The 22,567-nt window shown below is 42.8% G+C and overlaps 1 protein-coding gene across 1 annotated transcript in view; it reads right to left on the bottom strand.

Annotated features, from left to right (window-relative positions):
- The window catches only part of LOC109822644 (1-phosphatidylinositol-3-phosphate 5-kinase FAB1B-like), a 51,860-nt gene that overhangs the window by 16,770 nt on the left and 12,523 nt on the right, over positions 1–22,567 (bottom strand).

The raw sequence follows: 22,567 nt of genomic DNA, 5'->3' as shown, positions 1-22,567 counted from the left end.
CCCCCCTCCTCCAAAAAAAAAGGAAAAAAAAGGAAAAGTAACTTAACATTTTTTTATTAGAAAATCTTCTTTAACTTTGAGAGTTTATCAGAAAACTCTCTTAAAAGCGATCATTTTAAGGGAGTTTTCTAATAAACTCTCAAAGTTAAAGGGACTTATTTGATAATCCCTGAACTTAAAGGTGTTTCGTGATATTTTCAAAAGTAAATGGAGTAATCCAATAATCATCCAAAGTTGAGGGGAGTTTTCTCATATTTAGCCTATATTCTATCCATAGACCGATAAGAGAGTCCTTCCTACACATAATTGATTTGTTTTTTCATTTCCCTTATCCTGTAGTGGGCCCACATAGATTGCGAAGTCCAAACGCCTATTTCGGTGCTCGACAAAATTGAAAAATTATTGTCTCCTCCATTATAAGTATGCTATATGAGCTTTTTTTTGTTTTATTCTTCCTACTGCAGTTTTCCTGAAGGGGTGTTAGTCAATTGAGACATTTTCATACAAAATAGAATAATTGTTAAAATAAAATAATTTTTCGCTAGTAAAATATTTTAGTGAGATAAATAGGAATAATTTTGTGAAGCGGGATATTTTGATAAAATAACGTGGGATAAATTTTTATAATCATGAAATATATATTTATGCATTTTAAAGATATAATACTATTTATGTATTTTAAACTTACAATTATTGATTGATAATTGCTTATAAGTGTGAATACGTGGGGACCAGTGGCCCACGTGAACGCCACGAACGTGTTTCTTCAACACGTTTCTTTAACGCGGTTTCACCGCTGGCCCACGAACGTGATTTTAACCGCTAGCCCACGAACATGTTTTCATCAGGCTATATATAGCCATTTGATTTTGCCCTAGGTGTTCGTGCAAAAGGAGGTTCGGGAATTGGTTTTTGCGGCTGGCTGCAGGGCGCTGTACAAGGAGAAAAGTACAGAAGGGTTTTGAAGAAAAATTGCAGCAGTCATTCCTTTGTTTCTTTGTGTTTGAGCAGCCCTTTATTAAGGGTTTTGTGCATCCCTTTGAGAGAGCTTTGTGAGGGATTTGAGAGTTTGTGTGAGGGTTTTATTTGTGAGATTCTTGTGTAAACCCTATTTGTATTCTCTCTTTCTCTATTAGTAGATCTTCCCCTCCTTGCCCCGTGGACGTAGGCAATTTGCCGAACCACGTAAAAATTGATTGTACTGCTATTTGTGTGATTTGTAATAGCTTTTTAGGTTCCTTCGACGCGCAGTCCTAGAGCTGACGAGAGGAAGAGCAAATATCCCACTTTGATGGGATATTAGGCTTTAGATTCTTGTTCCCTTTGAGAAACAAGAATTCTTATTGCGACCTGACTCTCTTGTTGTGCTGCCGAAGTGCTGCCGAAATTTCACAAGTGGTATCAGAGCCCAGATTTCAGATCTAGGGTTTTTGGTGGAGGAAGATTTTTCAACAAGTGGTATCAGAGCCTAGATTTCAGATCTAAGGTTTTTTTTGGTGGAGGAAGATTCTTGTGTGAAGCTTAGTTCTTGGAGTTCTCGGCTTCGGTGGAGATAGCATTAGGAGTTGCCGTTGGAGATTTCGCTTTCCTCGTGTGGATAGGAGATCTATTTGGAATCCGATCTAGAATTCAGTTGGGTGGTTCCTAATTATGTCAAAATTGTTCTTTCTCTACAAATTGGAGTTAGTTTGCAATGGGAGAAGAAGGTGAAAGCAGCAAATCGATGGCGAGTACAATACAAGTTGGTTTTCAGAATACTAAGATTAGTGTGGTGAAGTATGACGGCAAAATCAACTTTGGTTTGTGGATGAGCGACGTACAGGATGCGCTCAATGCTCAGAATTTGGAAGAGACCATCATGGTCCACGAGAGGCCACCTAAATATGAAGAGGCGGTATGGGAGAAGATGAATAGGAACGCTTGTGGGGTGATCAGGTCCTGTTTGGAACAGGAGCTGAAATATGATGTGATTGGGGTAACGTCTGCAATGAAGATGTGGGAAATTCTAAACAATAAGTATCTCACAAAGAGTGTTGAGAACATGTTGCACTTGCTTGTCGGACTTGGCGAATGTTGATGAGAAGATATCGGATGAGTACAAGGCGATTATTTTGTTGGGCTCCTTACCGGATGAGGAGTATGATACCTTCGTGCTCACTTTGTTGAACGGGAGATCTTCTATCAGCTATAGTGAAGTGACTAACGCTTTGACAAATTACGATTTGAGGAGGAAGGATAAGGAGACTTCCCGTACTAGCACTTCAGGCGAGGCCTTGTCGACGAGAGGTAGAAGCTCATATCCGAAAGGTGGTAATAGAGGAAGGTCAAAGTCTAGAGGTCGCCACCAATTAACAAAGAATCAATGTGCATTCTGCAAGGAGCAGGGACATTGGAAGAGAGACTGTCCGAAGCTCAAGGAGAAAGAGAATGGCAAGAAAAAGGGCCCGAAGGCCAATGAGGTGAATATTGCGAAAGGCGATGATTCCGATGATTCGTGCTTTTCTCTACTGATTACTCCGGAGGTGAACCATGTGGATGCATCAGATTGGATGCTTGATTCCGGCGCTACTTTTCATGTGACCCCTAGGCGAGACTGGTTTGCATCTTTTGAGAAAGTCGACGGGGGCGTTGTTGTCATGGGAAATGATCAATCCTGTGGCGTTTGTGGGATAGGTACCGTGCGGATTAGGATGCACGATGGAGTAGTCCGTGAGTTGAAGGAGGTGAGATTTGTTCCTCAACTGAAGAAAAATCTTATCTCAGTTGGAGCTTTGGAGGCGAAGGGATTCAAGGTGACTTTCGAAAACGCTGTAGCGAAGGTTACTAAGGGATCATTGGTGGTGATGAGGGGAGTCCGCAATCGGAATTTGTATTATCTGAAGGGAAGCACCGAGATTGGCTAGGTTGCTTCGGCTATTTCAGAAGCGGACATGAGCAGACTTTGGCACTATAGATTGGGGCATACAGGTAAAAAGTCACTGCAGGCATTGTGCAAGCAGAGACTATTGAAGGGAGCCAAGAGTGAAAAGATTGAGTTCTGTGAGCACTGTGTTCTTGGCAAGAAGACGAAGGTGAAGTTCGGGACTGTCATTCATCAGACGAGGGGCATCCTGGACTACGTGCACACAGACGTTTGGGGTCCTACCAAGACTGCATCACTTGGTGGTCGACATTGGTTCGTCACTTTTGTAGATGACTATTCTAGGCGTTGTTGGGTGTACACCATGACGAAGAAGAGTGAAGTCCTAGATTTGTTTGTGGAGTGGAAGAAGAGATTGGAACTGCAGACTGGGAGAAAGATCAAGACGTTGCGATCCGACAACGGTGGTGAGTATACTTCTGACCCCTTTCAGCAGCTATGTCGAGACGAGGGCATAGAGAGACACTTCACAGTTAGTCATATACCGTAGCAAAATAGGGTGGCAGAGAGATTGAATCGGTCTTTACTGGAGAAGATCCGATGCTTATTGTCGCAGAGTGGTTTGGGAAAGATCTTTTGGGCTGAGGCACTTTACATATGCGAGCCACCTCATTAATAGGCTGCCTTCATCTGCGATTGAGGGGAAAACCCCTATGGAGATGTGGTCGGGAAAGCCAGCACATGACTATGACCAGCTCAAGGTATTCGGGTGCCCTGCATATTATCATGTTAGAACTAATAAATTAGAACCTCGAGCTAGGAAGGCCATATTTGTAGGATTCAAGCGTGGTGTCAAGGGATACAAGCTTTGGGATCCAGTTGATAAAAAGATTGTGCTGAGTAGGGACGTCACGTTTGATGAAGCTTCTATCTTGAAGCTTCCCAGCTCTCATCAGGTGGAGAGCGATCCGACGAAGGAGATATCGCAGGTGGTGGAGAAGCTCCACAGTGTCCAGATGGTGCAGTATCCATTAGAGTGCCGACTGAGGTGACGCCAGCCGAGCACGACGGTGATGCGGAGGATACGGGTACTCATGAGCAGGATCAGGGACCGACGGCTCAGGTTCAGGATTCTATTGCGGTTCGGAGACAGAGGAGAAACATACAGATGCCAGCACGGTATGCCGACACAGTTGCGTATGCACTTCCGGTGGAGAGTATCGATGAGTTGGTGCCTACTACATTCAGAGAGGCCGAGCAGAGTTCGGAGGCTGATTCGTGGCAGGTGGCTATGCAGGAGGAGATGGAATCTCTTCATAAGAACGATACATGGGAGCTTGTTGAGCTTCCAAAGGGACGAAAGGCAATTGGTTACAAATGGGTATACACGAAGAAGGAGGGCATTGAGGGCTCTCCATTGAGGTTCAAAGCTAGGTTAGTTGCGAAGGGCTATGCACAGGAGGAAGGTATTGACTATAATGAGGTTTTCTCTCCGGTGGTGAAGCACTCTTCGATTCGGATTCTGCTAGCTTTGGTGGCACAGTATGGTTTGGAGTTAGATCAGTTGGATATGAAGACGGCATTTCTTCATGGTGATCTTGATGAAGAAATATATATGACTCAGCCATTGGGATTCCGAGCTGCAGGGAAGGAAAAATTAGTTTGCAAACTGAAGAAATCGCTATACGGTTTGAAGCAGTCTCCTCGACAGTGGTATAGGCGATTTGATGGTTTTATGCTTGGTCATTTGTACACTCGGAGCCAGTTTGATCCTTGCGTATATTTTCGCAACTTAAAAGGAGGTGCGTACATCTATTTGTTGCTCTATGTCGATGACATGTTAGTTGCCTCTACTTCCAAGTCGGCTATAGATGAATTAAAAGTTCAGCTATCAAATGAGTTTGAGATGAAAGACTTGGGTGAGGCGAAGCGCATTCTAGGGATGGAGATCGGCAGAGACAAGAAGAAGGGCAGAATTTGTTTGACACAGGTGGCTTATTTGAAGAAGGTTCTACAGCGATTTCATGTTAACATGGATACGAAGCCAGTTAGTGTACCATTGGGAGCCCATTTGAAACTTTCAGCTGGTATTTCACCAAAGTCAGTTGAAGATAGAGAGTTGATGTCGAAGACTCCATATGCGAGTGCGGTTGGGAGCTTGATGTACGTAATGGTATGTACGAGGCCAGATTTGTCACAGGCGGTAAGCATGGTATCGAGATACATGCACGATCCAAGAATGGGTCATTGGGACGTCGTGTGATGGATTTTGAGGTACATTCGAGGTACACTCAATGTTGGTTTGGTTTTTGAGTGGGACACTACAGGTGGGCAGCTATGCATTGGCTATGTTGATTCGGATTATGCCGGGGATTTGGATAAGCGCCGGTCTACGACGGGGTATGTGTTCACTTTGACCCGTGCGCCGGTGTGTTGGAGATGCACCTTACAGTCGACGGTGGCTTTGTCTACGACGGAGGCAGAGTATATGGCAGTTACGGAGGCTGTGAAGGAGGCTATTTGGCTTCGAGGACTTTTGGAGGAACTTGGTATATCGCAGAGGTCCGTCACTATTCATTGTGATAGCATGAGTGCTATCTATTTGGCGAAGAATCAGGTTTTTCATGCGAGGACGAAGCACATTGACGTTCGTTATCACTTCGTTCGAGATGTTCTTGAAGATGGCGATGTGGAAATTATGAGAAATTGTGAAAGTCCACACGAAGGATAATCCGGCGGATATGCTCACTAAGGTAGTTCCGAGCAACAAGTTTGATCATTGTAGAAGCTTGTTGCACATTCGTGATTGTTGAGGCCGTTGGCGGCCATTTGGGTGAACTTCGTTCGGCTTGATTCCTTGGACAAGAGGATACGTAGGCAGTCTTTATGATGCAGCCGGTATTGGTTTCGATGGGGGTGAGATTGTTTGAACTCTCGTTCGGGTTCTCGACTTGTTGTGGATTGAGTCCGTTGTCGTGAATTGTTTCTCTTCGTACTGGACACAACAAGTGGAAAATTTGGTTGCTTTAGTGTCGGTTCAGTTTTGGGAAAATATATAATGCTAGTCTAATCCTATATATAGGTTTCATATGTATGTTGGCCACCCACGTGCGAAACCGGACGCGGTTTCATCTCCGCGTGAAGAGACACGAAGCCCATGAAGGCCCACCCAAATACATCATATATATATATGATTGAGATGTTTAGGTTTTTCGGTGATGCAAAGGAGGTGTGCGGTGTACGTGCGGCTACAGTTCATACGCAAGGGGGAATTGTTTTCGGCGTGCAAGGCTTTGGAGACTTAATTGCTTTTGGGCGGCTACAGGCAAAAGAAAAAGAGCTTTTGTTTGTTGTTTTGAGAGAGATATTGTGAGGGATCTGAGAGTTTGTTTGAGGGTTTAGGTTGTGAGAAATTGTAAACCCTAGTTGTATTCTCTCCGTCTATTAGTAGATCTCCACCCTCCTTGCCCCGTGGACATAGGCAATTTACCGAACCACGTAAAAATTGGTTGTACTGCTATTTGTGTGATTTGTAATAGCTTTTTAGGTTCCCTCGACGCGCAGTCCTAGAGTTGACGAGAGGAAGAGCAAATATCCCACTTTGATGGGATATTAGGCTTCATATTCTTGTTCCCTTTGAGAAACAAGAATTCTTATTGCGACCTGACTCTCTTGTTGTGCTGCCGAAGTGCTGCCGAAATTTCCGCTGCGCGCAACAATATATATATATATATATAATATATATATATATATATATATATATATATATATATATATATATAAACAATAGAAAATATACCACTTTACCTCAAATTCTATCCTTTCACTCTGCAGTTTCCTTTCAAACTCAAAAAATTTCACATTATCATTATAAGAACCGGTGTTCAACTTGCTCTCTGCAATTTGATGCAGTTTTTTTAGTACCTCAGCAAAAAGAAGCTCAGCCTCCTTCGCAACATGTTGTGTTGAATAATGTACAGATTCAGTTCGAAGAGGCTGATAATATATACTTGAGTAGCTAAGATTATTGGTTTCAAATGCAACGGACCTTATCTGCTTCCTTTTTAATCCATTCCTGATGCCGATAGCTAAATTGGAGTTTTGAAGGTGGCAGATAAACAGAGTGAACAACGACTGGTGCGTACTGGAAGCAAGCAACAAATTTTCCAATGCTGTCCATTTGGAACTAATTGTGAATGAGACGTGTGTGTGTGGTGGGGCTAACCCACGTGCTTGAAGAAAAAAAAAAGAAGCTGGACGAGTTCCGCGTGAAGAAACCGACCCACGAACCCGATTAAAAAAAGGCAAACTATCAGGAGGCTATATAAAGGAACAGTGTTCCTAGGGTTTGGTGAGCGCGAGGTGGAATAAAAGAGCAGCAGCTTTTTTTTTTTGTGCGGCGGAGCAAGGCAGAGCCGCAGAGGAGCTTTGGTTTCCTTTTGACGGCTGCAGGGGTTTATGCAAGAGCTGGGGTGTGCTTTGCGGCTGAAGGAGAAAAACACCAGCGGCTGTTTTAGAGTTTTATGCATCCCCTTTGAGAGAGATATTTGTATGAGAGGTTTGAGAGTTTATTTAAGGGTTTAGATTGAGTGATTGTAAACCCCAATTGTATCTCTCACTCTAATAGTAGATCTCCCCCTCCTTGCCCCGTGGACGTAGGCTATTTTTTGAACCACGTAAAAAGTTGTGTTCTTATCGTGATTTGTAATAGCTTGTAGGATCCCTCGACGCACAGTCCTAGAGCTGACGAGAGGAAGAGCTGATATCTCACTTTGATGAGATATCTAGCTTTTGGTTCTTGTTTCCTTTGAGAAACAAGAATTCCATTGTGATCTAATCTCTTTTGTTGTGCTGCCGAAGTGCTGCCGAAATTTCCGCTGCGCACAACAAGTGGTATCAGAGCTCCGGGTTGGATTTGGGAGCTTGTTCGAAGGATTCGCTGAAGGATTCCTATTTGAAGAATTAGATCGATAACATGGGAGAAACAAGCACATCGGGATCGTCTCTTTCGAAGGCGATACAGAGTCTGAGCATCAATAATACAAAAATTGATGTTCCGAAGTTCGACGGCAAGATCAATTTCGGTTTGTGGAGGTGTCAGGTGATGGACGCCTTGGATGCACAAAATTTGGAGGAGACTCTTGAGTTACAAGAGAAACCCGCTAATATGGAGGACAATGTTTGGAAGAAAATGAATAGTAGGGCTTGTGGAGTTATTCGGTCATGCTTGACGCCGGATCTTATTTATGACATAATGAACGAGACGTCAGAGAAGAGAATGTGGGAAACACTCAATGAGAAGTATCTGACGAAGAGCATTGAGAATCAGCTTCACTTGAAGAAGAGGTTTTACCAATTCAAGATGAAGAGGGGAGTTTCCATTCGGGAGCATGTTAACAACTTCACGAAGCTAATTTCGGATATGGCCAATGTAGATATCATGGTTGAGGATGAAGACAAGGCGATGCTACTATTGTGTTCGTTGCCGGAGGATGATTTTGGTACGTTTGTTCTCACTATGATAAATGGAAGAACTACGGTTAGCTACAAGGAGGTGACCTCAGCTTTGGTGAATTATGAGTTGAGGAAGAGTGATGGCGAACCCTCCGAGAAGGCATCGGGAGATGCATTAGCAGTTCGAGGTCGTGGTCCAAACCGTCGTCCAGGTGATCGCTCAAGATCGAAGTCAAGAGGTGGCCATAGAAATATTGGTAGGAATCAATGTCGCTTTTGCAAAGAAGAAGGACATTGGAAGAACGACTGCCCAAAGTTGAAAGACAAAGCTGGGAAGAATAAAGGGAAAGCTGTACAAGCTTCGGAAGTGAATGTTGTCAAGGCTAGTGACGACAATTCAGATACAGATTCTTCAGGCTATTCCTGCTCTGCACTACCGTCAGTTTGTTACGCTGACTCTACGGAGTGGATGATGGATTCTGGTGCTACATACCATATTTGCCCTAGGAGGGATTGGTTCTCCAGCTTTGAGGAGTTGGAAAGAGGGGATGTCGTGCTCATGGGTAATGATCACGCATGCCCTATTGGTGGTATTGGTACAGTACGGATCCGAATGTGTGACGGGGTGACTCGGGAGCTGAAGGAAGTGAGATTCGTTCCTCAATTGACGAAGAATATCATTTCGCTTGGAACTTTGGAGGCAGCTGGCTATAAGGTGATCTTGGAGAATGCTACTCTGAAGGTCACAAAGGGGTCCATGGTGATGATGCGAGGTGTCAGGGAAAACAACATTTACTACTTGAAGGGCAAGACAGTAACAGGGGGTCTGACAGCTTCGATTACCACAAAGGAAGATACTACCAGCTTATGGCACATGAGATTGGGACACACTGGTGATAAGTCCCTGCAGGTATTGGCGAAGCAGGGGCTATTGAAGGGTGCGAAGACCTGCAAGATGGAGCTGTGTGAACATTGCATACTTGGGAAGAAGACGAGAGTGAAATTCGGCACCGCTATTCACAATACCCAAGGTATATTGGACTATATTCACACAGATGTTTGGGACCCTTCCAAACACACATCACTTGGTGGGGCCAACTATTTTGTCACTTTTATTGATGACTATTTCAGGAGAAATTGGATATACCCGATGAAGCATAAATATCAGGTCCTGGATATTTTTGTGGAGTGGAAGAAGAAAGTGGAGCTGCAGACAGGTAGAAAGATAAAGACTCTACGTTCTGATAACGGTGGAGAGTATAAGAGTGATCCGTTTCTGTAGTTTTGCCGGGATCACGGCATTAGACGACACTTCACAGTACGTGAGACACCGCAACAGAACGGGGTGGCTGAAAGGTTGAATCGTACCTTGCTGGAGAAGGTGCGATGTATGATGACACAGAGTGGATTGTCAAGATCCTTTTGAGCCGAAGCGTTGGTTTATGCGAGCTATCTCGTGAATAGGTTGTCGTGCACTGCGATACAGGGGAAGACTCCGTTGGAGCGTTGGTCTGGTTCGGCAGTTGATAATTTTCTCAAGCGCTTCCATAACATGGCAATGAATTGCAGAGATCCTGTTACAGAGGAATTCATCCTGCAAACATGCCATAATAATCTCTCTATCGATGTCCTGGAAGCCTTGGGGGTCGTACCATCTAAAACTTGGAAAGATTTGAAAATGCGCGGAGAACAAGCTGAACGCTTTCTTAAAAGAAAGAAAGCTGAGAGAGGCCAACCAATGACATCTGCAATCATTGAGAATGCGACTCTGCGTTGGTCTGGTTCGGTAGCTAGTGACTATGAGTCGCTTTGGATATTTGGGTGTCCAGCTTATTACCATATCAGTGATGGTAAATTGAATCCGAGGGCAAGGAAAGCAGTCTTTGTGGGATTTAGAGATGGAGTTAAAAGCTTCAAGTTATGGGATCCACAGGACAAGAAGATAGTTATTAGCAGGGATGTCACATTTGAGATGACAGCCGGGCATTTAGAGGATACAGTGGATGTTGGGATTCAGGAACAGGGTCATGTTCAGGAGTCTATGGCAGCTAATAGACCAAGAATAAACATTCGTCGGCCAGCTAGATATAACGATGTCATGGTTGCATATGCTTTATCAGCAGAAGTCGTTGATGATTTGGTTCCTTTTACATTCAAGGAAGCAGAGTCAAGCTCTGATTCGAATAGGTGGAGGGAAGCCATGGAGGAAGAGATGCAGTCTCTTCATAAGAACGACACTTGGGAACTTGCAAAGCTACCGAAAGGTAAGAAGGCTATTGGATGCAAGTGGGTATATGCAAAGAAAGAGGGGTCTTCTATTGGGGAAATTAGATTCAAAGCCATATTGGTTGCCAAGGGATATGCATAACTAGAGGGCGTTGATTACAACGAGGTATTTTCACCTGTTGTGAAGCATTCGTCGATTCGTATTTTATTAGCATTGGTGGCACAGCTGGATTTGGATTTGGTCCAGATGGATGTGAAAATGGCCTTTCTACATGGAGATTTAGAAGAGGAGATCTACATGACACAACCTATGGGGTTCAAAGCTGCAGGAAAGGAAGAATTAGTATGCAAGCTGAAGAAGTCTCTTTATGGATTGAAGCAATCGCTGCGACAATGGTACAAGAGATTCGACGACTTTATGATTGGCCGAGGGTACACGAGGAGCCCATATGACCCGTGTGTTTACATGCACAAGCTACAGAATGGTGAGTATATCTATTTGCTATTATATGTTGACGATATGCTCATAGCTTCCAGGAATACTTCAGCTATTAGAAAGTTGAAAAAGGAGTTGTCATCCGAATTTGAGATGAAGGATCTTGGAGAAGCAAAGAAGATTTGAGTATGGAGATCGAGAGAGACAGGGTGAAGGGGAAGTTGAAGTTGACACAGAGGAGTTACTTGCAGAAGATGCTGAAGAAATTCAGTTATGATGGCAATGCCAAGGCGGTGAGTACTCCATTAGCTCCCCACTTTAAGCTATCAGCTAAGATGTCACCTGTTTCAGTTGAGGACCGTGAATACATGTCCAAAGTTTCATATGCCAATGCTGTGGGTAGCTTGATGTATGCGATGGTGTGTACAATGCCAGATTTATCACAGACCGTGAGCATGGTATCCAGATACATGCACGACCCCGGGAAGGGTCATTGGGAGGCCGTGAAGTGGATTCTACGATATATCAAAGGTACCGTGAATGTTGGTTTGGTATTTCAGAAGAATGTGAAGACAGGACAGGATTGTATTGGTTACGTGGATTTTGATTATGCGGGGATCTGGACAAGCGCCGGTCTACTAGCGGATATGTGTTTACACTAGCAGGAACACCGGTGTGTTGGAGATGCACACTTCAGCCTACAATGGCTCTCTCCACTACGGAGGCAGAGTATATGGCGTTGACTGAAGCTGTGAAGGAGGCTTTGTGGTTGCAGGGATTATTGGAGAACTTGGGGATTGCACAGGAGACCCTTCGGGTATATTGTGATAGCATGTCAGCTATCTATTTGGCGAAGAACCAAGTTTATCATGCACGCACGAAGCATATCGATGTCAGATTCCATTTTGTTCGTGACGTTTTGGATGAAGGAGACGTCATGTTAGAGAAGATCCATACGAAGGATAACCCTACAGATATGTTGACCAAAGTTGTTTCAGGTATTAAGTTTGGTCATTGTTTGGAACTTTTGAACATTCTTCGGTGTTGAGGCCTTTCGAGACCATTTGGGTAAACTACGTTCGGCTTGATTCCTTAGGCAAGAGGATACGTATGCAGTCTTTCAGATGCAGCCGGTTTGGATTAGTTGATGGGGGTGAGATTGTTTGGACTCTCGTTCGGGTTCTCGACTTGTTTTGGATTGCGTTCGTACTGGACACAACAAGTAGGACATTTGGTTGCTTTGGTGTCGGCTCAGTTTTGGGAAAACTTCACCGAGGTGGAGAATTGTGAATGAGACGTGTGTATGTGGTGGGGCCAACCCACGTGCTCGAAGAAAAAAAAAGAAGCTGGACGAGTTCCGCGTGAAGAAACCGGCCCACGAACCCGATTAAAAAAAGGCAAACTATCAGGAGGCTATATAAAGGAACAGTGTTCCTAGGGTTTGGTGAGCGCGAGGTGGAATAAAAGAGCAGCAGCTTTTTTTTTTTTTTTTTTTTTTTAAGGCAGAGCCGCAGAGGAGCTTTGGTTTCCTTTTGACGGCTGCAGGGGTTTATGCAAGAGCTGGGGTGTGCTTTGCGGCTGAAGGAGAAAAACACCAGCGGCTGTTTTAGAGTTTTATGCATCCCCTTTGAGAGAGATATTTGTATGAGAGGTTTGAGAGTTTGTTTAAGGGTTTAGATTGAGTGATTGTAAACCCCAATTGTATCTCTCACTCTAATAGTAGATCTCCCCCTCCTTGCCCAATGGACGTAGGCTATTTGCCGAACCACGTAAAAAGTTATGTTCTTGTCGTGATTTGTAATAGCTTGTAGAATTCCTCGACGCGCAGTCCTAGAACTGACGAGAGGAAGAGCTGATATCTCACTTTGATGAGATATCTGGCTTTTGGTTCTTGTTTACTTTGAGAAACAAGAATTCCATTGTGATCTAATCTCTCTTGTTGTGCTGCCGAAGTGCTGCCAAAATTTTCGCTGCGCACAACACTAATAAGGTCAGCATTGGTCTACACTGATTAATTAAATTTTAAGATAGGGTAAGTTTCACAAAATCCCAGAACTTCAAACGTTTGCACAAAAACCCCTTGAACTCTAGAAATCAAAGAAAAGCCTCCTGAACTTTGCTAGCTTAAGTATCGCGATTGGCAATTATTTTAATTTGTCACATGAAACATGACAACTTTTGTACGATTTTACCCAATCCAATAAATATAACTTCTATATTGCCTACAAAAGGGTAATTTATACTATTTACTCTATCTGTTAACTCTGTTTATTTCCAATTGTCCAATCCAATAGATATAACTTCTATATTGCCTATAAAAGGGTAATTTATACTATTTACTCTACATGTTAACTCCGTTTGTTTCCAATTGCTCAGAGGGTTTAGTATAATTTTGAAATTTCAGGGGGGCTTATGGAGGTTTTTGTGGAAAACCACCCACGGCTCAGGGGGTTTGTGAAATTTACCCTTTGAGATATCAATGAGAGATACCAAAAGAATCGGAGACAATCTTTATGAAGGGAATGTCCACAGCTAGCGACTAGACTAGCAGCAGCACTATTTGAAAATGTTAGATATTTGCTTTAAAGATCTGCACGTATGTTATATATTGTTTCAGATTTCTGTTTTTGAACTAGTCTTCCAGTCAGTTAGTTGTTGCTAGTCTTTAGGATCAAGTTTGCTATTCTTTAGGAGTAAGCCAGTAGTGGTTTAGTGGCTTATAACGTGGTTGTTATGACTCTTAAGAATTTTTTTTTATGTTTTTTAGTACTATTAATGTAGAAGATCTCTGATGAATAAAGTATCAATTCAACCTTTGCAGAATATCCTGATATTGTTATCTTCTTCCTTTAAACTTATTTTTTGTTTCAGCCTTCAACCTTTAAGTTCTCTGTTTTTCCTTCTCTTTTAACCAACAAACTTGTATCAGAGCTCTTCTTCTTAAGGGGTCTGTGAAATAGAAGCAGAAAGCAGTTCTCCTCAACTAGCTCCTCCAACCTTTGATGGTGAAAATTATCAGATTTGGGCAGTGAAGATGGAGACGTATTTGGAGGCTTTGGATCTTTGGGAAGCCGTGGAAGAGGATTATGAAGTTCCTCCGCTGCCAAACAATCCCACCATGGCTCAGATCAAACTTCATAAAGAAAGGAAGGTCAGAAAGTCTAAAGCTAAAGCTTGTCTCTTAGCTGTTGTTTCAACAACTATCTTTACAAGGATTATGTCCCTCAAAACTGCCAAAGAAGTGTGGGACTATTTGAAGGAAGAATATGCAGGAGATGAAAGGATAAGAGGCATGAAGGTGTTGAATTTATTAAGGGAATTTGAGTTGCAAAGGATGAAAGAGTCTGAGACAATCAAAGAGTACTTAGACAGGTTGCTGGGCATCGCGAACAAGGTGAGGTTACTTGGTACTGAACTTTCTGATTCTAGAATTGTTCAAAAAATACTTGTAACAGTGCCAGAAAGTTACGAGGCTTCCTTAACCACCTTGGAGAATACCAAGGATATGTCTAAGATTCCCTTGGCGGAATTATTAAGTGCCTTACAAGCTCAAGAGCAACGAAGGCTTATGAGGGAAGATCGTCCCATTGAAGGAGCTCTACCAGCAAAACACCAGCAAGCAGAAAAAAACAAGAAGAAAATTTTCAAGAAAAAACAGTTGTCAAGTGGCGAAACCACAACAGACAACCAGAACCAAAGCAACGGTGGAAACTCAAAACGAAATTATCCACCTTGCAAGCATTGCTGCAAAATAGGTCATCCACCATTCAAATGCTGGAGGAGACCAGATGCAAAGTGTAGTAGTTACAATCAAATTGGACATGAAGCTGTGATTTGCAAAAACAAAACTCCCAAGCAAGAAGCAGAAGCCAAAGTCGCTGATCAAGATGAAGAAGACCAGTTGTTTGTGGCAACCTGTCTCTCAACTCAGAGTTCTTCAGAAGGTTGGCTGATCGATAGTGGTTGTACTAACCACATGACTTTTGACAAAGCCCTTTTCAAGGATTTGCAGCTCGACAGAGCCACAAAGGTGAAGATTGGGAATGGTGATTATATTGCTGCAAAAGGAAGAGGGACCGTTGCACTTACAACAAGATCAGGTACAAAGTCAATTTCAGATGTTTTGTATGTGCCTGATATTTCTCAAAACTTGTTGAGTGTGAGTCAGTTGATAGAAAAAGGATTCAAAGTATCCTTTGAGGATAAGCATTGTCTTATTTTTGACACCAAAGGCCAGGAGATTTTTAGGATCAAAATGAGAGGTAAAAGTTTCTCATTTGATCCAACAAAGGAGGAACAGATAGCCTATTGCAATAAGGCCAGCACCACGGAAATCTGGCACAAGAGACTTGGTCATTGTCATCTTTAAAGAATGCTGAAAATGAAGAGGGAGGACATGGCAAGAGATTTACCGGAGCTTGTTGATCGTTTGCCAAATTGTAATGCTTGTCAGTTTGGTAAACAAAACAGGATTCCATTTCCCAAGTCAACTTGGAGAGCCTCTCAGAAGCTGCAGCTAATTCATACAGATGTTGGAGGTCCTCAAAGAACACCATCTTTACAAGGTAACCTATACTACATTCTTTTTATTGATGATTTTACAAGAATGTGTTATATTTTTTTCATGAAATTCAAGTCAGAAGTGGCTGGAGTATTTTGGAGGTTCAAGAGAATGGTGGAAAATCAGAGTGGCTACATGATTCAAGCTCTCAGGTCTGACAATGGAAAGGAGTACACTTCAGCTGAATTCAATTCATTTTGTGAAGAAACTGGCATTGAACATCAGCTCACAGCTCCCTATACTCCAGAACAAAATGGAGTTAGTGAAAGAAGAAATAGATCATTGATGGAGATGGTTAGATGTATGTTGCATGAGAAGGAGTTGCCAAAAGAGTTTTGGGCAGAAGCAGCCAATACAGCAGTCTTTCTGCAAAATCGCCTTCCCACCAAGGCTGTGGAAGATAAAACTCCATTTGAGGTTTGGTATGGATATAAACCTTCGCTAAGCTTCCTTAAAGTGTTTGGTTGTATATGTTTCACTCATGTTCCTCAGGTGAAACGTGACAAGCTTGATAAGAAGGCAATTTCAGGCATCTTTGTGGGTTATAGTTCAGTTTCAAAAGCCTACAAGGTGTATCATCCACAAACAAGAAAGATGACTATCACTAGAGATGTTCACTTCAACGAAGATGAGCAATGTGATTGGAAGAATTTACAAAAAATGAGTGGGTCCACACCAAATCTAAAAGTTAATTGTCCTGATGAGCAACAATGGCAAAATGAGTTGGAAGATGACCCTCCAGTCAGAGGAACAAGGCATCTTTCAGAAATTTATCAGAGGTGTAATGTGGCAATATGTGAACCAACTAGTCATGAAGAAGCACTCAAAGATCCAAAATGGAAGAAAGCAATGGAGGAAGAGTTGTTGATGATTCAGAAAAATAAAACTTGGGAGCTGGTTGATAGGCCTAAAGACAGAAAAGTCATAGGCGTGAAATGGGTCTACAGAACAAAGCTTAATGCTGATAGCTCCATCAACAAATACAAGGCCAGGCTTGTAGTTAAAGGGTATGCACAAATTTATGGTGTTGATTATTCTGACACATTTGCACCTGTTGCCAGATTAGACACAATCAGGCTTCTGCTAGCAATGGCTGCACAAAAAGGTTGGGAAGTGTTCCAGTTAGACGTTAAATCGGCATTCTTGAATGGCGTAATACAAGAAGAAATATATGTTGAGCAGCCAGGAGGATTTGTGAAGCAGGGTGAAGAAGATAAAGTCTACTTGCTCAAAAAGGCTCTATATGGCTTAAAACAAGCGCCGCGAGCCTGGTACAGCAAAATAGATGAACATTTATTAGACCTTGGCTTTGTAAAAAGCTTGTCAGAATCCACTCTTTATGTAAAACAGAAGGGAAATGATTTTCTTATAGTTTCCCTTTAAAAAAGCTTGTCAGAATCCACTCTTTATGTAAAACAGAAGGGAAATGATTTTCTTATAGTTTCCCTTTATGTTGATGATCTTTTGGTGACAGGAAATAATACAAGGCTGGTTGAAGAGTTCAAACAAGAAATGATGTAGATTTTTGAAATGACAGACCTTGGTCTTATGACCTATTTTCTTGGAATGGAGATCCAGCAAAGAAGAAATGAAGTGTTCATCTACCAGAAGAAGTACGCAATGGAGATATTGAAGAAATTTCATATGGAGGGGTGCAAAGCAATAAACACACCAATGAATCAAAAAGAGAAGCTGAGCAAGGAGGATGGTTCAGATAAAGTTGATGAAGCTTATTATAGAAGCTTGATTGGATGTCTGATGTACCTCACCGCGACAAGGCCAGATATTCTATTTGTTGTAAGTCTTTTATCTCGTTTTATGCATTGTGCTAGTGAAATGCATTTAAGAGCAGCAAAAAGAATTTTAAGGTACATCAAAGGTACTGTTGATTATGGTGTAAAGTTTGATAAATGTCAAAATTTCAAGTTAAGTGGGTTCTCAGATAGTGACTGGGCTGGATCCATTGATGATATGAAGAGTACTTCAGGGTATTGTTTCAGCCTAGGTTCTGGAGTTTTCTCATGGAGTTCAAAGAAGCAAGAGATTGTGGCACAATCCACTGCTGAGGCAGAATTTATAGCAGCAACAACAGCCGTAAATCAAGCTTTGTGGTTGAGGAAGATTTTCTGTGATTTACACATAGAACAGAAGGATGACACAAAGATTTTTGTTGATAATCAGGCAGCAATTGCAATCTCAAACAATCCAGTGTTTCATGGGAAGACTAAGCATTTCAACATCAAACTTTACTTCTTGAGGGAGGTGCAGCAGAATGGAGAAGTATTTTTAGTCTATTGCAAGTCTGAAGATCAGTTGGCAGATTTGTTTACAAAACCGCTTCCAGCCAACAAGTTCGAGTCTTTAAGGAAGAAAATTGGAGTTTGCAGTCCTTAAAGCAAGGAGGAGTGTTAGATATTTGCTTTAAAGATCTGCATGTATGTTATATATTGTTTCAGATTTCTGTTTTTGAACTAGTCTTCCAGTCAGTTAGTTGTTGCTAGTCTTTAGGATCAAGTTTTCTATTCTTTAGGAGTAAGCCAGTAGTGGTTTAGTGGCTTATAACGTGGTTGTTATGACTCTTAAGAATTTTTTTTTATGTTTTTTAGTACTATAAATGTAGAAGATCTCTGATGAATAAAGTATCAATTCAACCTTTGCAGAATATCCTGATATTGTTATCTTCTTCCTTTAAACTTATTTTTTGTTTCAGCCTTCAACCTTTAAGTTCTCTGTTTTTCCTTCTCTTTTAACCAACTGAAAAGCTGAGATCCAAAAACTTCCCAAAGGATAAACCCCATATAGCGTCAGACATTACAACTCTTCTGCTTGTTGGTGGAAAACTATTAATCATAGGGCACCTCAAACACCTGTGCCACATCCAGATCTTGCCATCCTGTCCTCCAGGCAAAGCATTTAGCTTTCTAATATAAATCATGAGACTGCCTTGACAGTGCATATAATAATGGGCATGATCTTCTTGTGGATACTTGCATGAATTGCACCGGTGACTCTGTTTAAATGAAAAGCCATGATCATCCATTATCACTATATTGTGAGTGGGGGCCACATCACGTGAAGACTTTCACGTGGGTGAAGAGAAAAAAAAAACAATGCACAGAGAAAATCTCGTGAAGAGATCAGCATGAAGTACGTGGGGGCCACTCATGCTCTGTTGCCCACAAACTCCACGAACAGCAGAAGCGCGTGAAAGGCTAAGAATCCAGCGGGTAAAAGAGGCCCACCCAAACATGGCCTATAAATACACATTGGATTCTAGGGTTTTAGGTGTGCAAGAGGTTGGGAAAGTTTGTTTTTGGCGGCGGCTTCATGCAAACGAGGGCTTGATGCAGAAAGAGTTTGTGCGGCTGTCTCTCTCTTCGTTGGGCTTTGTGCAAAAGTGGGGGTGCAAGGCAAGCAAGGGCGGCTTTGTGAAAAGAAAGAACTGCGGAAGAAAAAGCGGCGGCTGCAGGCGTGTGCGGCTGGTGCAAAAGAAGAAAAAGTGCAGCGTGCAAAGTATCTTTTTGGTGGTTATTCACAGAGAAAAAATAGAGTCTTTGTGCGGCTGTTCTTTAGTTTTTGCAGTTGTTCTTTGTTTGTGCATGCCTTTGAGAGAGATTTTGTGAGGGATCTGAGAGTTTGTGAGGGTTTAAATTGTGAGATTGTAAACCCTAGTTATATCTCTCCCTCTAATAGTAGATCTCCCGCTCCTTGCCCCGTGGACGTAGGCGATTTGCCGAACCACGTAAAAAATTTGTTTTCTTACCGTGATTTGTAATAGCTTGTAGGATTCCTCGACAGTTCAGTCCTAGAACTGATGAGAGGAAGAGCCGATATCTTACTTTGTTGAGATATCCGTTTCAGATTCTTGTTTCCTTGGTGAGACAAGAATTCTTACGATCTAATCTCTTGTTGTGCACCTTGCGCACCGGTGGTGCTGTCGAAATTTCTGCTGCGCACAACAAGTGGTATCAGAGCTCCGGATTGAACTTGGGAGCTTGTTTGAAGGATTCGCTGAAGGATTCCTATTTGAAGATTAGATCGACAACATGGGTGAAACAAGCACATCGGGATCTTCTCTTACGAAGACGATACATAATTTGAGCATCAATAACATGAAGATTGATGTTCCAAAGTTCGACGGCAAGATTAATTTCGGATTGTGGAGGTGTCAGGTGATGGACGCCTTGGACGCTCAGAATTTGGAGGAGACTCTTGAGTTACAAGAGAAACCTGCCGATATGAAAGCTAAGGTTTGGAAGAAGATGAATAGTAGGGCGTGTGGAGTTATTCGGTCATGCTTGACGCCGGATCTTATTTATGACGTGATGAATGAGACGTCGGCGAAGAAGATGTGGGAAACACTCAATGAAAAGTATCTTACTAAGAGCATTGAGAATCGGTTTCACTTGAAGAAGAGGTTTTACCAGTTCAAGATGAAGAGGGGAGTTTCCATTAGGGAGCATGTTAACAACTTCACAAAGCTACTTTCAGACATGGTTAATGTGGATATCATGGTTGAGGATGAAGACAAGACGATGCTACTTTTGTGTTCGTTACCCGAGGATGATTATGGTTCTTTTGTCCTAACTATGATTAATGGAAGAACTACTGTTAGTTACAAGGAGGTGACCTCAGCGTTAGTGAATTATGAGTTGAGGAAGAGTGTGGATGAGTCCTCCGAGAAGGCATCGGGAGATGCATTAGTAGTTCATGGCCGTGGTTCAAACCGAAACAGGAGGTCGTAGTCTAGAGGTGCACATCGTGGAATTCGTAGGAATCAGTGTGCTTTTTGTAAAGAGGATGGACATTAGAAAGCCGAATGCCCAAAGTTAGATCGAGCCGAGAAGAATAAGGGGAAAGTTGTACAAGCTTCAGAGGTGAATGTTGTCAAGACTAGTGGCAACAATTCAGATTCGGATTCTTCGGGCTATTCGTTGTCTGCACTACCGTCAGTTTGTGTTACAAACTCTACAGAGTGGATGTTGGATTCGGGTACTTCATACCACGTTTACCCTAGGAGGGATTGGTTCTCCAGCTTTCAGAAGTTGGAAAGAGAGGATGTTGTGCTCATGGGTAATGGACATGCATGCTCTATTGGTGGTATTGGTACCGTTCGTATTTGGATGTATGACGAAGTGATTCAAGAGTTGGATGAAATGAGGTTCGTTCCGCAGTTGTCGAAGAACATTATTTCACTAGGAGCTTTGGTGGCATCTGACTATAATGTGACCTTGATGGATGCACGTTTGAAGGTCACATTGGGGTCCATGATTGTGATGAAGGGCGTCAGAAGGAGAAATTTATATTATTTGCTCAGAAGCACGGCGATTGATAGGGAGATGACGACTTCATTAGATTTGGCTAGACTGTGACGTTGTTTGATGCTGGGTTATTTGATTGGTAATGCCGTGCATAGATTGTTGAGGAGTGCTATGACCTGCAGTTTGAAGTCTTGTGAACCCATTAGTATGAGCAAGAAGACCAAGGTGGAGTTAGGCACTTCTATCCATCATTCGATGGGTCTTCTGAGGGGTGTTCATTCAGGCATTCGGGGGCCTTCCAAGGGAGCATCATTAGGAGGTAATAGGTATGTGGTTTTCGTAGTTGGGGATTGTTCTAGGCATTAGTGGGTTACAACCAAGTCCTGTTGGTGTGAAGTCCTAGAAGCCCGCAACAGATGGAGGAAGTGTGTTGGAAAAAAGGTAACCCGGCGTTCTGTTTATGGTAGGGGTTCTTTTTTGCGTTTGTGCCGAGCTCACGGCAATAGGAGATACTTCATTGGTGTGAAAACTTTGAGGTGAAGTGATGAGATGGCAGATTTGGAGAGCTGTTTCTTTCTGGAGGAGGATAGGCATTTAATGTCAAGCATTGGCATTGGTGTGCGGGTTACGACATGTTTAGGCCGTCTCATGTATAGGTTGTTGACTGCTACATGTAGAGATATGGGATCTGGTGGAGCTGCTTCAGGTTTTGGGTTGCGTCGGATGTTTGGCTACCCAGCACTTGGTCACATCGTGGATGTGAGATTGATCCGATAGCACATTTGGGATTCAGAGGCATGTTTGATTATTAGGTATTGGCTTCTGACTTTGTTCTAAGCAGGTATGTCACGTGTGACTCTCGGCAGGTGGAGAGTGATGATCAGATCTTTGGGACATCGCAGCGGGTGGAGAGTGATGCTACTCCACGTTGGGTGGAAACTCCAGATCATACTGCATCATTTGGGATTCCAGCTGATGTGACACAAATTGGGAATTATGTTGATTTGGATGCAGATGATAGGTTGATTGATTCGAGTGCAGCTGGTAGATGTAGTCTGGATATGGCCATTGGCTCATCTCAGATGGAGGTGTTTGGATTGTTTCAGTTTGAGGCCATTGGAGGTGCTATCAGTCGTAGACTTGATCGTGATATTGAAGAAGGGTTGCGAACTCTTCTATTGGATTGAGGTCGTTCGCGGCCATTTGGGTGAACTACGTAAAGGCTTGATTCCTTGGGCAAGAGAATACGTAGGCAGTCTTTACGATGCAGCCGTATTGGATTAGTTGATGGGTGTGAGACCGATTTGGTGAGTAGACACTGTTGTTTTGGGTGAGTGTTCGCACTCCCGTTTGGGTCTCGACTTGTTGTGGATTGAGTCCGTTGTCGTGAAGGGTTTCCACGACGTCCCGGACGCAACAAGTGGGATATTTAATTTGGTTGGTGTCGGCTAAGTTTTGGGAAAACTTCACCGAGGTGGAGAATTGTGAGTGGGGGCCACGGCCACATCACGTGAAGACTTTCACGTGGGTGAAGAGAAAAAAAATTGCGCAGAGAAAATCTCGTGAAGAGATCAGCATGAAGTACGTAGGGGCCACCCATGCTCTGTTGCCCACAAACTCCACGAACAGCAGAAGCGCGTGAAAGTCTAAGAATCCAGCGGGTAAAAGAGGCCCACCCGAATATGGCCTATAAATACACATTGGATTCTAGGGTTTTAGGTGTGCAGGAGGTTGGGAAAGTTTGTTTTTGGCGACGGCTTCGTGCAAAC

Source organism: Asparagus officinalis, chromosome 8 (assembly GCF_001876935.1).
Source record: "Asparagus officinalis chromosome 8, Aspof.V1, whole genome shotgun sequence".
Classification (NCBI taxonomy): domain Eukaryota; kingdom Viridiplantae; phylum Streptophyta; class Magnoliopsida; order Asparagales; family Asparagaceae; genus Asparagus; species Asparagus officinalis.
The sequence above is the reverse complement of the archived record's forward strand: the minus strand, read 5'-3'. Positions and strand labels throughout refer to the sequence as shown.